We start from the raw sequence: 18,891 nt of genomic DNA, 5'->3' as shown, positions 1-18,891 counted from the left end.
CAATATTGTGTATGACATACCATACAGCATACCAAACGATATATGATACACGATATACGATGTGATACACAATATGATACGATATCATACGATACGGTACTTTTACTGTCCAGAATGTCCACTCATTTGGATATTGATAGTACTCCTCTCAGCACATCACAAATATACTTTAAAAATGACCAACAACATAAGGAACACACACATACATTCACAGAATGCACAAATAAACTTTACAAAAAAATGAATGGGCAAACAACATGTTAATAATTCCTCTCTCCCCGTCTCTGTCCTTTTAGCCAGGAGAGATCATCTTTGGTGACGGCTGCTCCAAGCTTTGTCGTTGTGCTGGAAACTACATCCTGGACTGTGTGGACAACTCCTGCTCTCCCACGGAGGAGTGTCGCAACGGAGCCTGCTATCCCAAAGGTACTGTTAGCTGAGTTATAATAACTTGTATTAGCAAAGTTATCATAACTTGTATTAGCTGAGTTATCAAACTTGTATTAGCTCAGTTATCATAACTTGTAATAGCTCAGTTATTATAACTTGTAATAGCTCAGTTATCATAACTTGTAATAGCTCAGTTATTATAACTTGTAATAGCTCAGTTATTATAACTTGTAATAGCTCAGTTTTCATAACTTGTAATAGCTAAGTTTTATGAACTTGAATTAGCTGAGTTTTTATTTTACCTTTATTTAACTAGGCAAGTCAGTTAAAACTTCTTCAGGATTGTTTGGTCCCCACCAAGCAAACGTAGGCTAATGCGATAAGCATGAGGTTGTAAGTAGCAAGAACATTTCCCAGGACATAGACATATCTGACATTGGCAGAAAGCTTAAATTCTTGTTAATCTAACTGCACTGTCCAATTTACAGTGTCTATTACAGTGAAAGATTACCATGCTATTGTTTGAGGAGAGTGCACAGTTTTGAACATAAAAGTTATTAAATAAGGAAATAGGCACATTTGGGCAGTCTTGATACAAAATTTTGAACAGAAATACAATGGTTCATTGGATCAGTCTGAAACGTTGCACATACACTGCTGCCATCTACTGGACAAAATCTAAATCGCAGCTGGGCTGGAATAATACATTATGGCCTTTCTCTTGCATTTCAAACATGATGGTACAAAAAATACAAAAAAACGGTTGGTTTTTTCTTTGTATTATCTTTTACCTGATCTAATGTGTTATCTTGTCCTACATTCCTTTCACATTTCCACAAACTACAAAGTATTTCCTTTCAAATGGTACCAAGAATATGCATATCCTTGCTTTAGTGCCTGAGCTACAGGCAGTTAGATTTGGGTATATCATTTTAGGCGAAAATTGAAAAAAAGGGGTCAATACTTAAGAGGTTTTTAAGAACAAATGTTTATTTACAATGACGGCGGGTTAACTGCCTTGTTCAGGAAAAGAACAACCATAGACTTTTACCTTGTCAGCTCGGGGATTCAATCTAGCAACCTTTCGGTTACTGGCCCAACGATCTAACCACTAGGCTACCTGCAGCCCCAGTTATCATAACTTGTATTAGCTCAGTTATCATAACTTGTCGTAGCTCAGTTATCATAACTTGTATTAGCTAATTTATCAGATCTTGTATTAGCTCAGTTATCATAACTTGTATTAGCTCCCTTATCTTTACTTGTATTGGCTCATTTATCATGAATTGTGTTTGCTAAGTTATCACCACTTATATTAGCTGAGATATCTTAACTTCTCTTTCATCAGATAGCATAAGTTGTATTAGCTCAGTTATTGTATTAGCTCAGTTGTCATAACTTGTATTAGCTGAGTAATTATAACTTGTATTAGCTCAGTTGTCATAACTTGTATTAGCTCAGTTATCATCACTTATATAAAGATGAAAGGCTTTTCAAATCAATTATATTGGTAAGGAGTTCCATCGTGAAACCCATGGGAACAGCCAACCTACAGTAAAGTGGATCGTTCGTAGAGTTTGATTCCTAGCTATGCAAACAGACAGCCTTGTTTACAGTATACATGTATTATGTGCAGCTTGGAAAACACTATTTACATTTTGTCAGGCATCATTTGGTGAAAACAATAACCCAACTATGTGAACACTGAGTCTGTATTATTTCCATCAGCCAATTACTAATCTCACTCCCAACTTTATAATCACTATTCCCCCCCAGACACCTCTACCTGTATCGCATCTGGTGACCCTCACTACACCACCTTCGACAAGAAGAAGTACAACTTCATGGGGAACTGCAGCTACCTGATGTCAGAGCCCTGTAACCACACGTCAGTGCCTCACTACGAGGTGCATGCTGACAACGAGAACCGCTTCAACAAACCAACCATCTCCTACCTGAAGGCTGTGCATGTGTACGTGCGTGGGGTGAAGATCTCCATCTTGAAGGGAGGCACCGTGCAGGTGAGAGAGAGAGGGATTGATGGAGGGATAGGGTTGGGGGTAGAGAGAAGAAGAGATGAGGAAGACATTTGAAAATGTTTAAAAACGTAACAATGGAAAGAAATACTGATAAAATGCAGAGCCCTGCATGTACGCATTCAATATAAAGTAACATACACAGTCAAGAACAGTTTGTCATTGTATTCAATAAATCTTTATTGTCACCGAAGGAAATTTCCTGAGCAGCATTAAATGCATAAAATTCATACAAAACACAGAACAGCTGATGAAGAGGAAGCTAAAAAACATGAAAAAAGAAATGCCCCTCACAAACACATGTCTGTGTCCTCTTCTCCTCCTAGTTGAATGGTATCAATGTGAACATCCCACTGACCCCAGCTACAGGCGTGTCTGTTTTGAAGTCTGGTAAACACTACACTGTAGCCATGGACTTTGGTGTGACCGTACGATATGACGGAAACCACTACATGGACATCAAGGTCATCAAGGAGTGAGTCAAAACTGCTTATGCAGCTTGGTTTCTCTACTACAGTTTTGGTGACCCCGACATGATATATCATTAAAATAACCATATAAACACAACATAAAAATGAAAACCAAATAGAAACATCTCACATTGTAATATTTTTATTTTATAACGTTGTCATTAAAATTCTACAAAAATGCTTGACTCATCGGTCTGTTTGCTCCTCTGTATTTAGCTATAAGGACAAGCTGTGTGGACTGTGTGGAGACTACAACGGAAACTCCAACGATGACTTCAGGAAACCCGACGGTTCTCTGACCACCAACCCCAATGACTTTGGACACAGCTGGGTCACAGATCCCAAGTGAGTCATGCCACCAGTTATTCACACACACACACACACACACACACACACACACACACACACACACACACACACACACACACACACACACACACACGCACACGCACACGCAGGCACACACACAAAGGCACTCACAAACACACACACATGACTGATTCACCCTGTCTCTGACTCCAGTTGTAACAAGAAGCCCAACACCACCATCCCAGGCTGTACTGATGATGAACTGGACAGGTATGAGAGCTCTGGCTATTGCGGCATGCTACTGGACAAGAACGGACCATTCGCTGTCTGTCACCCCAAGGTCAACCCCAATGTGAGTAACTACCGTAATGTGCGGAATATAGTGTCCTACCCAATGTGAGTAATTACTGTAATGTACAGAATATAGGGTCATATCATATTTTGTCTTTAAGATTGTCGTGTCTTTGGCATCATTAAAATTGAAGACATTTTTATCAAATAACTCTCTGTAATTATTATTACGCGATTAAACTGATTAATCGTGTAACTGTAATTAACTAGGAGGTCGGGGCACCAAGGAAAATATTCATATTACAAAGTTATAATTTTCCTAATATAACTTTCAGATATTATAATATCTGATCTATAAGTCTTCTGATTAATGATGTATTAGTTTACCTCGTCAGTCTCATTCCAAACGTTGTAAATTGTTGGTTATCTGCACGACCCCAGTCTTCACTATGAGTCATCCATACATCATTTGTCTTAAAATCATTTATTTACTAAGTAATTCACAGAAATGCATAACAAACAGTAGATATCGTTACAAGAGATGATATAGGAATGTGCCCTAGTGGGCTTAACCGGCATGGCGGCTTGTTAGACAAAAGGTTGATAAAAGTTGATAATTATAACAATTGAAATGCTAATTCTTTGCACATGAACGCTCACTCATTCGGGAACAATTGCAATCAATATATATATTCACGCTCAGTGTGTCGTCGGGATCTTTGTTGAAAAGTTCGTTCTGTTGGAGAGTTTGTTCTCGCGTTCTTTCTCTCTCTCTCGGTTAGAATGGATATTTCAAAGTGACATTCATTAATGTCGTTATAGGACAGATGTTTCGTCGGTCTTCGAAATTCAATGATACCAAATTCCTAGCTGCAGACTAGTAATTAATATCAAAGTCTTGTTATTATTCTGTCAGTATCGATAGTCTAAGAGTTTAACCACGTGGTATGGTAAACCTCTCTGGGCTAGGCGGGACGAATTCGTCCCACCTACGCAACAGCCAGTTGAATCCCGTGGCGCGATTTTCAAATACCTTAGAAATACTATTACTTCAATTTCTCAAACATATGACTATTTTACAGCCATTTAAAGACAAGACTCTCGTTAATCTAACCACACAGTCCGATTTCAAAAAGGCTTTACAACGAAAGCAAAACATTAGATTATGTCAGCAGAGTACCCAGCCAGAAATAATCAGACACCCATTTTTCAAGCTAGCATATAATGTCACAAAAACCCAAACCACAGCTAAATGCAGCACTAACCTTTGATGATCTTCATCAGATGACAACCCTAGGACATTATGTTATACAATACATGCATGTTTTGTTCAATCAAGTTCATATTTATATCAAAAACCAGCTTTTTACATTAGCATGTGACGTTCAGAACTAGCATACCCCCCGCAAACCTCCGGGGAATTTACTAACAATTTACTAAATTACTCACGATAAACGTTCACAAAAAGCATAACAATTATTTTAAGAATTATAGATACAGAACTCCTCTATGCACTCGATATGTCCGATTTTAAAATAGCTTTTTGGTGAAAGCACATTTTGCAATATTCTAAGTACATAGCCCAGCCATCACGGGCTAGCTATTTAGACACCCAGCAAGTTTAGCCTTCACCAAAATCAGATTTACTATTACAAAAGTTTGATTACCTTTGTTGTCTTCGTCAGAATGCACTCCCAGGACTGCTACTTCAATAGCAAATGTTGGTTTGGTCCAAAATAATCCATCGTTATATCCAAATAGCGGCGTTTTGTTCGCGCGTTCCAGACACTATCCGAAATGGTAAATCAGGGTCGCGAGCATGGCGCAATTCGTGACAAAAAAATTGTAAATATTCCATTACCGTACTTCGAAGCATGTCAACCGCTGTTTAAAATCCATTTTTATGCCATTTTTCTCGTAAAAAGCGATAATATTCCGACCGGGAATCTCCTTTTAGGTAAACAGAGGAAAGAAAACAAAGCATTCTGTCGACGCGGGCACGAGCCTGAGTCTCACAGTACTGTAACCAGCCACTACCCAAACGCGCTACTTTTTTTCAGCCAGAGCCTGCAAAGCCCCGATTCAGCTTTTTGCCGCCTTCTGAGAGCCCATGTGAGCCGTAGGAAGTGTCACGTAACAGCAGAGATCCTTTGTAATGGATAGAGATGGCAAAGAAGGCCAAGAAATGGTCAGACAGGGTACTTCCTGTACAGAATCTTCTCAGGTTTTGACCTGCCATTTGAGTTCTGTTATACTCACAGACACCATTCAAACAGTTTTAGAAACTTTGGAGTGTTTTCTATCCAAAGCCAATAATTATATGCATATTCTAGTTACTGGGCAGGAGTAGTAACCAGATTAAATCGGGTACGTTTTTTATCCAGCCGTGTCAATACTGCCCCCTAGCCCTAACAGGTTAAAGTTCAGTAAGAGGAAGGCATGGTCAAACCTTCAGCCAACTCGTAATGGAGTGGAGGCTCGGTCTGGTGATAGAAGCCCTGGGTGGGGGTTATATTCGGAATAACAGAAAAGGGCTGTGTCATGATGCCAGGTCCCGTCTGTACATGGGGGCGTGCCGATAACTTGGTGAAACTTTAAACAGAAATACAATTCTCTCACATTAACATCTTACAAGCATCCCAACATATTCCCAATTGCTTTATCCTTATTCATTCATTTTTATACAACCATTAGATGTAAGTCTCACAACTGAGGCTATTATATAAACAGCGCCATGGTAATATGGCCGTATTGTCTCTCATGAGCTTCACAAAATTGTACATAACGGACCAGTTCGTAGCTGGAATCTTCACCGATCTTTCATACCTTCTCCAAAACATAAATGTCATTCGGTTCTCCAATTCTGTGAAGTGGAAGAACCCCTTGGTTCTTTCTATGAAACCCACTCTGTCTCCATACCGTGGCCATGAGGCAGGACATTCTCTTAGGAATTTACGACCGCTCTCACAGAGCCTGGGTGTGGGAGACAGAGGTAGGGGGATGGTGCATAGAAAACCCAAAGAGGGCAACGTCATGACAAGATTAAACAAAACTTTGTTTAATGTGTGAAATCTCACCCCCAAGAAGACATTTTGTGAATGTATAGACATATTTAGTGCAGAAATGTTTAAATACGCTTCATTGAATTCAATTCAAACAACTTTGTCACTTAAGTAACCAAACCTACAAGCTTTGTGTGCAAGCGTATGTTCATGTGTGTCTATTTCAGAGTTTCTTCAAGGACTGTCTGTTTGACCTGTGCGAGCTGGATGGTGCTCAACCCATCCTGTGTGAGTCCATCGAGTCGTACGTCAATGACTGTCAGGACCGAGGAGTCACCATCGGAACCTGGAGGAACAGCACCTTCTGCCGTGAGTACAGATCAATGTTGGGGTCAATTCCATTTCAATTCCAGTCATTTCACAAAGTAAACCAAATTCTCATTCCAAATGTCCCTCACTGAAAAGCATTAACCTCTCTAGGCTAGCCACTGCTATCCTGTGGCGCGATTTTCAAAACCTTAAAAATCCTATTACTTCAATTTCTCAAACATATGACTATTTTACAGCCATTTAAAGACAAGACTCTCGTTAATCTAACCACACTGTCCGATTTCAAAAAGGCTTTACAACGAAAGCAAAACATTAGATTATGTCAGCAGAGTACCAAGCCAGAAATAATCAGACACCCATTTTTCAAGCCAGCATATAATGTCACCAAAACCCAGAAGACAGCTAAATGCAGCACTCACCTTTGATGATCTTCATCAGATGACAACCCTAGGACATTATGTTATACAATACATGCATGTTTTGTTCAATCAAGTTCATATTTATATCAAAAACCAGCTTTTTACATTAGCATGTGACGTTCAGAACTAGCATACCCCCGCAAACTTCCGGGGAATTCGCTAACATTTTACTAAATTACTCACGATAAACGTTCACAAAAAGCATAACAATTATTTTAAGAATTATAGATACAGACCTCCTCTATGCACTCGATATGTCCGATTTTAAAATAGCTTTTTGGTGAAAGCACATTTTGCAATATTCTAAGTACATAGCCCAGGCATCACGGGCTCGCTATTTAGACACCCGGCAAGTTTAGCACTCACCATAATCATATTTACTATTATAAAAGTTTGATTACCTTTTGTTGTCTTCGTCAGAATACACACCCAGGACTGCTACTTCAATAACAAATGTTGGTTTGGTCCAAAATAATCCATCGTTATATCTGAATAGCGGCGTTTTGTTCGTGCGTTCCAGACACTATCCGAAATAGTAAAGAAGTGTCGCGCGCATGGCGCAATTCGTGACAATAAAATTCTAAGTATTCCATTACCGTACTTCGAAGCATGTCAACCACTGTTTAAAATCAATTTTTACGACATTTTTCTCGTAGAAAAGCGATAATATTCCGACAGGGAATCTCCTTTTCGGCAAACAGAGGAAAAAATCCCAAAGGCGGGGGCGGTCGGGGTCACGCGCATAAGCCAGTGTCCCTTGATCGGCCACTTGAGAAAGGCGATAATGTGTTTCAGCCTGGGGCTGGAATGACGACATTCTGTTTTTTCCCGGGCTCTGAGCGCCTATGGACGACGTGGGAAGTGTCACGTTAGAGCAGAGATCCTTAGTAAATGATAGAGATGGAAAAGAAGTTCAACAAATGGTCAGACAGGCCACTTCCTGTAAAGGAATCTCTCAGGTTTTGACCTGCCATTTGAGTTCTGTTATACTCACAGACACCATTCAAACAGTTTTAGAAAATGTAGGGTGTTTTCTATCCATATGTAATAAGTATATGCATATTCTAGTTACTGGGTAGGAGTGGTAACCAGATTAAATCGGGTATGTTTTTTATCCAGCCGTGTCAATACTGCCCCCCTAGCCCTAACAGGTTAAAGAGAATTGGAATTGGTATTTCAAAGTGCTTCCTGAATTGACTGGAATTGAAATGGAATGGACCCCAACCCTGGTACAGATACATGTTATACGTAATAATAACAAGGAAGAGACGGATATTGATGATGAAGATGGAAATTGTAGTGATTCATATAATAATAATGATTTCTTCACTCACCAAAGACCCTGCTGTTATTAGCACATCAAAGACCAAACAATACACTCTAACAGTACTGTTCCATATAATCAACAAAGTCATTATTAAGAGACAGTCATGTTTTAAAGTAGACTTATCTCCTAAAGTCTCCTCTTCCCTCCTCCTCTCCAGCTCTGACATGCCCCCCCAACAGTCAGTACGTGCCCTGTGCCGCCCCTTGCCAGCCCACCTGTGCCTCCAGACCCTCCACAGGGTGTGATGCTCCCTGTTCAGAGGGCTGTGTGTGTGACCCTGGTTACGTCCTCAGCGCCGGGGACTGTGTCAAAGAGAACTCCTGTGGCTGCAAAGACACTAACGGACAGTACTACGAGGTGAGTGTGTTGTGTGTGTTGGGTGATGGACTTTGTGTGTGTGACGTGTATGTAACCAACCAGCCACCATCCACTGATTAACTATTGTCTCTCCATCCATCTCTCCTCCTTCCCTCCCTCCCTCCAGCCTGGTGAGGAGTGGTACGTGGAGGACTGTAAGCTGAAATGTTATTGTAACGCTCCCTTCGTCACCTGCAATCCTTCTGATTGCCCTCCAATGCACGAGTGTAAGGTCCAGGGTGGAGAGCTGGACTGCTACCCTACAAGTAAGTTCCCTGACATAAACAGTCCGTACAAACACCCACACACACTCATAATGGTGTTTTGACGTCTGAGGTCTTGGATGGTAGGGTAGGTGACCAGGCTGTGACCATATGAGTTGACCAGACAGCACAAACAGATCTGAGACTTGGCTATAATATCTTTCTCTCTTATGTCTCATGCTGTCTCCCTCTGTCCCTCAGCCCCAACTACAGTCAAACCAACTACTCCCATACCAACTACACCTAAACCAACTACTGCCAAACCTACTACCACAAAACCACCAGGTGAAATTAACAGACAATCATCTGTTCTCATTCTTACGATCAGAATCAGAAACCGCTTTCTGTATTTGCACAAATCAGTTAATTGGTAACCAAATAATTCCTGATACTAACCCCTTGTCTCCCTTTCACCACACCCTCTTACCGTCTCTTCTTTGCCTCCCCCCATCCTCCTCTCCCTCTCTCCCCCAACAGTGACGTGCCCTCCCAATGCTGAGTACATAGAGTGTGGCCCAGCCTGCATCCCCAGCTGTAAGGAACCCTCCACCAACTGCACTGGCTCCTGTATCAGTGCGTGTTTCTGTAAGCCAGGCTTTGTGTTCAAAGGCAGACGCTGTGTCCCCATAGAAACATGTGGCTGTCTGGAGGGAGGTGACTACTATGAGGTACGAGACCATCTGGGATTGTTAGTCTGTGGTTAAGAATGTACTTTGTGATAGAATATGACACAATAGAATGTGATATACAATATTGTGTATGATATACCATACAGCATACCAAACGATATATGATACACGATATACGATGTGATACACAATATGATACGATATCATACGATACGGTACTTTTACTGTCCAGAATGTCCACTCATTTGGATATTGATAGTACTCCTCTCAGCACATCACAAATATACTTTAAAAATGACCAACAACATAAGGAACACACACATACATTCACAGAATGCACAAATAAACTTTACAAAAAAATGAATGGGCAAACAACATGTTAATAATTCCTCTCTCCCCGTCTCTGTCCTTTTAGCCAGGAGAGATCATCTTTGGTGACGGCTGCTCCAAGCTTTGTCGTTGTGCTGGAAACTACATCCTGGACTGTGTGGACAACTCCTGCTCTCCCACGGAGGAGTGTCGCAACGGAGCCTGCTATCCCAAAGGTACTGTTAGCTGAGTTATAATAACTTGTATTAGCAAAGTTATCATAACTTGTATTAGCTGAGTTATCAAACTTGTATTAGCTCAGTTATCATAACTTGTAATAGCTCAGTTATTATAACTTGTAATAGCTCAGTTATCATAACTTGTAATAGCTCAGTTATTATAACTTGTAATAGCTCAGTTATTATAACTTGTAATAGCTCAGTTTTCATAACTTGTAATAGCTAAGTTTTATGAACTTGAATTAGCTGAGTTTTTATTTTACCTTTATTTAACTAGGCAAGTCAGTTAAAACTTCTTCAGGATTGTTTGGTCCCCACCAAGCAAACGTAGGCTAATGCGATAAGCATGAGGTTGTAAGTAGCAAGAACATTTCCCAGGACATAGACATATCTGACATTGGCAGAAAGCTTAAATTCTTGTTAATCTAACTGCACTGTCCAATTTACAGTGTCTATTACAGTGAAAGATTACCATGCTATTGTTTGAGGAGAGTGCACAGTTTTGAACATAAAAGTTATTAAATAAGGAAATAGGCACATTTGGGCAGTCTTGATACAACATTTTGAACAGAAATACAATGGTTCATTGGATCAGTCTGAAACGTTGCACATACACTGCTGCCATCTACTGGACAAAATCTAAATCGCAGCTGGGCTGGAATAATACATTATGGCCTTTCTCTTGCATTTCAAACATGATGGTACAAAAAATACAAAAAAACGGTTGGTTTTTTCTTTGTATTATCTTTTACCTGATCTAATGTGTTATCTTGTCCTACATTCCTTTCACATTTCCACAAACTACAAAGTATTTCCTTTCAAATGGTACCAAGAATATGCATATCCTTGCTTTAGTGCCTGAGCTACAGGCAGTTAGATTTGGGTATATCATTTTAGGCGAAAATTGAAAAAAAGGGGTCAATACTTAAGAGGTTTTTAAGAACAAATGTTTATTTACAATGACGGCGGGTTAACTGCCTTGTTCAGGAAAAGAACAACCATAGACTTTTACCTTGTCAGCTCGGGGATTCAATCTAGCAACCTTTCGGTTACTGGCCCAACGATCTAACCACTAGGCTACCTGCAGCCCCAGTTATCATAACTTGTATTAGCTCAGTTATCATAACTTGTCGTAGCTCAGTTATCATAACTTGTATTAGCTAATTTATCAGATCTTGTATTAGCTCAGTTATCATAACTTGTATTAGCTCCCTTATCTTTACTTGTATTGGCTCATTTATCATGAATTGTGTTTGCTAAGTTATCACCACTTATATTAGCTGAGATATCTTAACTTCTCTTTCATCAGATAGCATAAGTTGTATTAGCTCAGTTATTGTATTAGCTCAGTTGTCATAACTTGTATTAGCTGAGTAATTATAACTTGTATTAGCTCAGTTGTCATAACTTGTATTAGCTCAGTTATCATCACTTATATAAAGATGAAAGGCTTTTCAAATCAATTATATTGGTAAGGAGTTCCATCGTGAAACCCATGGGAACAGCCAACCTACAGTAAAGTGGATCGTTCGTAGAGTTTGATTCCTAGCTATGCAAACAGACAGCCTTGTTTACAGTATACATGTATTATGTGCAGCTTGGAAAACACTATTTACATTTTGTCAGGCATCATTTGGTGAAAACAATAACCCAACTATGTGAACACTGAGTCTGTATTATTTCCATCAGCCAATTACTAATCTCACTCCCAACTTTATAATCACTATTCCCCCCAGACACCTCTACCTGTATCGCATCTGGTGACCCTCACTACACCACCTTCGACAAGAAGAAGTACAACTTCATGGGGAACTGCAGCTACCTGATGTCAGAGCCCTGTAACCACACGTCAGTGCCTCACTACGAGGTGCATGCTGACAACGAGAACCGCTTCAACAAACCAACCATCTCCTACCTGAAGGCTGTGCATGTGTACGTGCGTGGGGTGAAGATCTCCATCTTGAAGGGAGGCACCGTGCAGGTGAGAGAGAGAGGGATTGATGGAGGGATAGGGTTGGGGGTAGAGAGAAGAAGAGATGAGGAAGACATTTGAAAATGTTTAAAAACGTAACAATGGAAAGAAATACTGATAAAATGCAGAGCCCTGCATGTACGCATTCAATATAAAGTAACATACACAGTCAAGAACAGTTTGTCATTGTATTCAATAAATCTTTATTGTCACCGAAGGAAATTTCCTGAGCAGCATTAAATGCATAAAATTCATACAAAACACAGAACAGCTGATGAAGAGGAAGCTAAAAAACATGAAAAAGAAATGCCCCTCACAAACACATGTCTGTGTCCTCTTCTCCTCCTAGTTGAATGGTATCAATGTGAACATCCCACTGACCCCAGCTACAGGCGTGTCTGTTTTGAAGTCTGGTAAACACTACACTGTAGCCATGGACTTTGGTGTGACCGTACGATATGACGGAAACCACTACATGGACATCAAGGTCATCAAGGAGTGAGTCAAAACTGCTTATGCAGCTTGGTTTCTCTACTACAGTTTTGGTGACCCCGACATGATATATCATTAAAATAACCATATAAACACAACATAAAAATGAAAACCAAATAGAAACATCTCACATTGTAATATTTTTATTTTATAACGTTGTCATTAAAATTCTACAAAAATGCTTGACTCATCGGTCTGTTTGCTCCTCTGTATTTAGCTATAAGGACAAGCTGTGTGGACTGTGTGGAGACTACAACGGAAACTCCAACGATGACTTCAGGAAACCCGACGGTTCTCTGACCACCAACCCCAATGACTTTGGACACAGCTGGGTCACAGATCCCAAGTGAGTCATGCCACCAGTTATTCACACACACACACACACACACACACACACACACACACACACACACACACACACACACACACACACACACACACACACGCACACGCACACGCAGGCACACACACAAAGGCACTCACAAACACACACACATGACTGATTCACCCTGTCTCTGACTCCAGTTGTAACAAGAAGCCCAACACCACCATCCCAGGCTGTACTGATGATGAACTGGACAGGTATGAGAGCTCTGGCTATTGCGGCATGCTACTGGACAAGAACGGACCATTCGCTGTCTGTCACCCCAAGGTCAACCCCAATGTGAGTAACTACCGTAATGTGCGGAATATAGTGTCCTACCCAATGTGAGTAATTACTGTAATGTACAGAATATAGGGTCATATCATATTTTGTCTTTAAGATTGTCGTGTCTTTGGCATCATTAAAATTGAAGACATTTTTATCAAATAACTCTCTGTAATTATTATTACGCGATTAAACTGATTAATCGTGTAACTGTAATTAACTAGGAGGTCGGGGCACCAAGGAAAATATTCATATTACAAAGTTATAATTTTCCTAATATAACTTTCAGATATTATAATATCTGATCTATAAGTCTTCTGATTAATGATGTATTAGTTTACCTCGTCAGTCTCATTCCAAACGTTGTAAATTGTTGGTTATCTGCACGACCCCAGTCTTCACTATGAGTCATCCATACATCATTTGTCTTAAAATCATTTATTTACTAAGTAATTCACAGAAATGCATAACAAACAGTAGATATCGTTACAAGAGATGATATAGGAATGTGCCCTAGTGGGCTTAACCGGCATGGCGGCTTGTTAGACAAAAGGTTGATAAAAGTTGATAATTATAACAATTGAAATGCTAATTCTTTGCACATGAACGCTCACTCATTCGGGAACAATTGCAATCAATATATATATTCACGCTCAGTGTGTCGTCGGGATCTTTGTTGAAAAGTTCGTTCTGTTGGAGAGTTTGTTCTCGCGTTCTTTCTCTCTCTCTCGGTTAGAATGGATATTTCAAAGTGACATTCATTAATGTCGTTATAGGACAGATGTTTCGTCGGTCTTCGAAATTCAATGATACCGAATTCCTAGCTGCAGACTAGTAATTAATATCAAAGTCTTGTTATTATTCTGTCAGTATCGATAGTCTAAGAGTTTAACCACGTGGTATGGTAAACCTCTCTGGGCTAGGCGGGACGAATTCGTCCCACCTACGCAACAGCCAGTTGAATCCCGTGGCGCGATTTTCAAATACCTTAGAAATACTATTACTTCAATTTCTCAAACATATGACTATTTTACAGCCATTTAAAGACAAGACTCTCGTTAATCTAACCACACAGTCCGATTTCAAAAAGGCTTTACAACGAAAGCAAAACATTAGATTATGTCAGCAGAGTACCCAGCCAGAAATAATCAGACACCCATTTTTCAAGCTAGCATATAATGTCACAAAAACCCAAACCACAGCTAAATGCAGCACTAACCTTTGATGATCTTCATCAGATGACAACCCTAGGACATTATGTTATACAATACATGCATGTTTTGTTCAATCAAGTTCATATTTATATCAAAAACCAGCTTTTTACATTAGCATGTGACGTTCAGAACTAGCATACCCCCGCAAACCTCCGGGGAATTTACTAACAATTTACTAAATTACTCACGATAAACGTTCACAAAAAGCATAACAATTATTTTAAGAATTATAGATACAGAACTCCTCTATGCACTCGATATGTCCGATTTTAAAATAGCTTTTTGGTGAAAGCACATTTTGCAATATTCTAAGTACATAGCCCAGCCATCACGGGCTAGCTATTTAGACACCCAGCAAGTTTAGCCTTCACCAAAATCAGATTTACTATTACAAAAGTTTGATTACCTTTGTTGTCTTCGTCAGAATGCACTCCCAGGACTGCTACTTCAATAGCAAATGTTGGTTTGGTCCAAAATAATCCATCGTTATATCCAAATAGCGGCGTTTTGTTCGCGCGTTCCAGACACTATCCGAAATGGTAAATCAGGGTCGCGAGCATGGCGCAATTCGTGACAAAAAAATTGTAAATATTCCATTACCGTACTTCGAAGCATGTCAACCGCTGTTTAAAATCCATTTTTATGCCATTTTTCTCGTAAAAAAGCGATAATATTCCGACCGGGAATCTCCTTTTAGGTAAACAGAGGAAAGAAAACAAAGCATTCTGTCGACGCGGGCACGAGCCTGAGTCTCACAGTACTGTAACCAGCCACTACCCAAACGCGCTACTTTTTTTCAGCCAGAGCCTGCAAAGCCCCGATTCAGCTTTTTGCCGCCTTCTGAGAGCCCATGTGAGCCGTAGGAAGTGTCACGTAACAGCAGAGATCCTTTGTAATGGATAGAGATGGCAAAGAAGGCCAAGAAATGGTCAGACAGGGTACTTCCTGTACAGAATCTTCTCAGGTTTTGACCTGCCATTTGAGTTCTGTTATACTCACAGACACCATTCAAACAGTTTTAGAAACTTTGGAGTGTTTTCTATCCAAAGCCAATAATTATATGCATATTCTAGTTACTGGGCAGGAGTAGTAACCAGATTAAATCGGGTACGTTTTTTATCCAGCCGTGTCAATACTGCCCCCTAGCCCTAACAGGTTAAAGTTCAGTAAGAGGAAGGCATGGTCAAACCTTCAGCCAACTCGTAATGGAGTGGAGGCTCGGTCTGGTGATAGAAGCCCTGGGTGGGGGTTATATTCGGAATAACAGAAAAGGGCTGTGTCATGATGCCAGGTCCCGTCTGTACATGGGGGCGTGCCGATAACTTGGTGAAACTTTAAACAGAAATACAATTCTCTCACATTAACATCTTACAAGCATCCCAACATATTCCCAATTGCTTTATCCTTATTCATTCATTTTTATACAACCATTAGATGTAAGTCTCACAACTGAGGCTATTATATAAACAGCGCCATGGTAATATGGCCGTATTGTCTCTCATGAGCTTCACAAAATTGTACATAACGGACCAGTTCGTAGCTGGAATCTTCACCGATCTTTCATACCTTCTCCAAAACATAAATGTCATTCGGTTCTCCAATTCTGTGAAGTGGAAGAACCCCTTGGTTCTTTCTATGAAACCCACTCTGTCTCCATACCGTGGCCATGAGGCAGGACATTCTCTTAGGAATTTACGACCGCTCTCACAGAGCCTGGGTGTGGGAGACAGAGGTAGGGGATGGTGCATAGAAAACCCAAAGAGGGCAACGTCATGACAAGATTAAACAAAACTTTGTTTAATGTGTGAAATCTCACCCCCAAGAAGACATTTTGTGAATGTATAGACATATTTAGTGCAGAAATGTTTAAATACGCTTCATTGAATTCAATTCAAACAACTTTGTCACTTAAGTAACCAAACCTACAAGCTTTGTGTGCAAGCGTATGTTCATGTGTGTCTATTTCAGAGTTTCTTCAAGGACTGTCTGTTTGACCTGTGCGAGCTGGATGGTGCTCAACCCATCCTGTGTGAGTCCATCGAGTCGTACGTCAATGACTGTCAGGACCGAGGAGTCACCATCGGAACCTGGAGGAACAGCACCTTCTGCCGTGAGTACAGATCAATGTTGGGGTCAATTCCATTTCAATTCCAGTCATTTCACAAAGTAAACCAAATTCTCATTCCAAATGTCCCTCACTGAAAAGCATTAACCTCTCTAGGCTAGCCACTGCTATCCTGTGGCGCGATTTTCAAAACCTTAAAAATCCTATTACTTCAATTTCTCAAACATATGACTATTTTACAGCCATTTAAAGACAAGACTCTCGTTAATCTAACCACACTGTCCGATTTCAAAAAGGCTTTACAACGAAAGCAAAACATTAGATTATGTCAGCAGAGTACCAAGCCAGAAATAATCAGACACCCATTTTTCAAGCCAGCATATAATGTCACCAAAACCCAGAAGACAGCTAAATGCAGCACTCACCTTTGATGATCTTCATCAGATGACAACCCTAGGACATTATGTTATACAATACATGCATGTTTTGTTCAATCAAGTTCATATTTATATCAAAAACCAGCTTTTTACATTAGCATGTGACGTTCAGAACTAGCATACCCCCGCAAACTTCCGGGGAATTCGCTAACATTTTACTAAATTACTCACGATAAACGTTCACAAAAAGCATAACAATTATTTTAAGAATTATAGATACAGACCTCCTCTATGCACTCGATATGTCCGATTTTAAAATAGCTTTTTGGTGAAAGCACATTTTGCAATATTCTAAGTACATAGCCCAGGCATCACTGGCTCGCTATTTAGACACCCGGCAAGTTTAGCACTCACCATAATCATATTTACTATTATAAAAGTTTGATTACCTTTTGTTGTCTTCGTCAGAATACACACCCAGGACTGCTACTTCAATAACAAATGTTGGTTTGGTCCAAAATAATCCATCGTTATATCCGAATAGCGGCGTTTTGTTCGTATGCGTTCCAGACACTATCCGAAATAGTAAAGAAGTGTCGCGCGCATGGCGCAATTCGTGACAATAAAATTCTAAGTATTCCATTACCGTACTTCGAAGCATGTCAACCACTGTTTAAAATCAATTTTTACGACATTTTTCTCGTAGAAAAGCGATAATATTCCGACAGGGAATCTCCTTTTCGGCAAACAGAGGAAAAAATCCCAAAGGCGGGGCGGTCGGGGTCACGCGCATAAGCCAGTGTCCCTTGATCGGCCACTTGAGAAAGGCGATAATGTGTTTCAGCCTGGGGCTGGAATGACGACATTCTGTTTTTTCCCGGGCTCTGAGCGCCTATGGACGACGTGGGAAGTGTCACGTTAGAGCAGAGATCCTTAGTAAATGATAGAGATGGAAAAGAAGTTCAACAAATGGTCAGACAGGCCACTTCCTGTAAAGGAATCTCTCAGGTTTTGACCTGCCATTTGAGTTCTGTTATACTCACAGACACCATTCAAACAGTTTTAGAAAATGTAGGGTGTTTTCTATCCATATGTAATAAGTATATGCATATTCTAGTTACTGGGTAGGAGTGGTAACCAGATTAAATCGGGTATGTTTTTTATCCAGCCGTGTCAATACTGCCCCCTAGCCCTAACAGGTTAAAGAGAATTGGAATTGGTATTTCAAAGTGCTTCCTGAATTGACTGGAATTGAAATGGAATGGACCCCAACCCTGGTACAGATACATGTTATACGTAATAATAACAAGGAAGAGACGGATATTGATGATGAAGATGGAAATTGTAGTGATTCATATAATAATAATGATTTCTTCACTCACCAAAGACCCTGCTGTTATTAGCACATCAAAGACCAAACAATACACTCTAACAGTACTGTTCCATATAATCAACAAAGTCATTATTAAGAGACAGTCATGTTTTAAAGTAGACTTATCTCCTAAAGTCTCCTCTTCCCTCCTCCTCTCCAGCTCTGACATGCCCCCCCAACAGTCAGTACGTGCCCTGTGCCGCCCCTTGCCAGCCCACCTGTGCCTCCAGACCCTCCACAGGGTGTGATGCTCCCTGTTCAGAGGGCTGTGTGTGTGACCCTGGTTACGTCCTCAGCGCCGGGGACTGTGTCAAAGAGAACTCCTGTGGCTGCAAAGACACTAACGGACAGTACTACGAGGTGAGTGTGTTGTGTGTGT

The 18,891-nt window shown here is 40.3% G+C and overlaps 1 pseudogene; it reads left to right on the top strand.

Moving 5' to 3' along the window:
• Positions 1-18,891, top strand: part of LOC106577901 (IgGFc-binding protein-like) — a 117,019-nt pseudogene that overhangs the window by 54,923 nt on the left and 43,205 nt on the right.

This window comes from Salmo salar, chromosome ssa18 (genome assembly GCF_905237065.1).
Source record: "Salmo salar chromosome ssa18, Ssal_v3.1, whole genome shotgun sequence".
NCBI classification, from domain to species: domain Eukaryota; kingdom Metazoa; phylum Chordata; class Actinopteri; order Salmoniformes; family Salmonidae; genus Salmo; species Salmo salar.
Note: the sequence above shows the minus strand (reverse complement) of the source record. Positions and strands in the feature narration are given on the sequence as shown.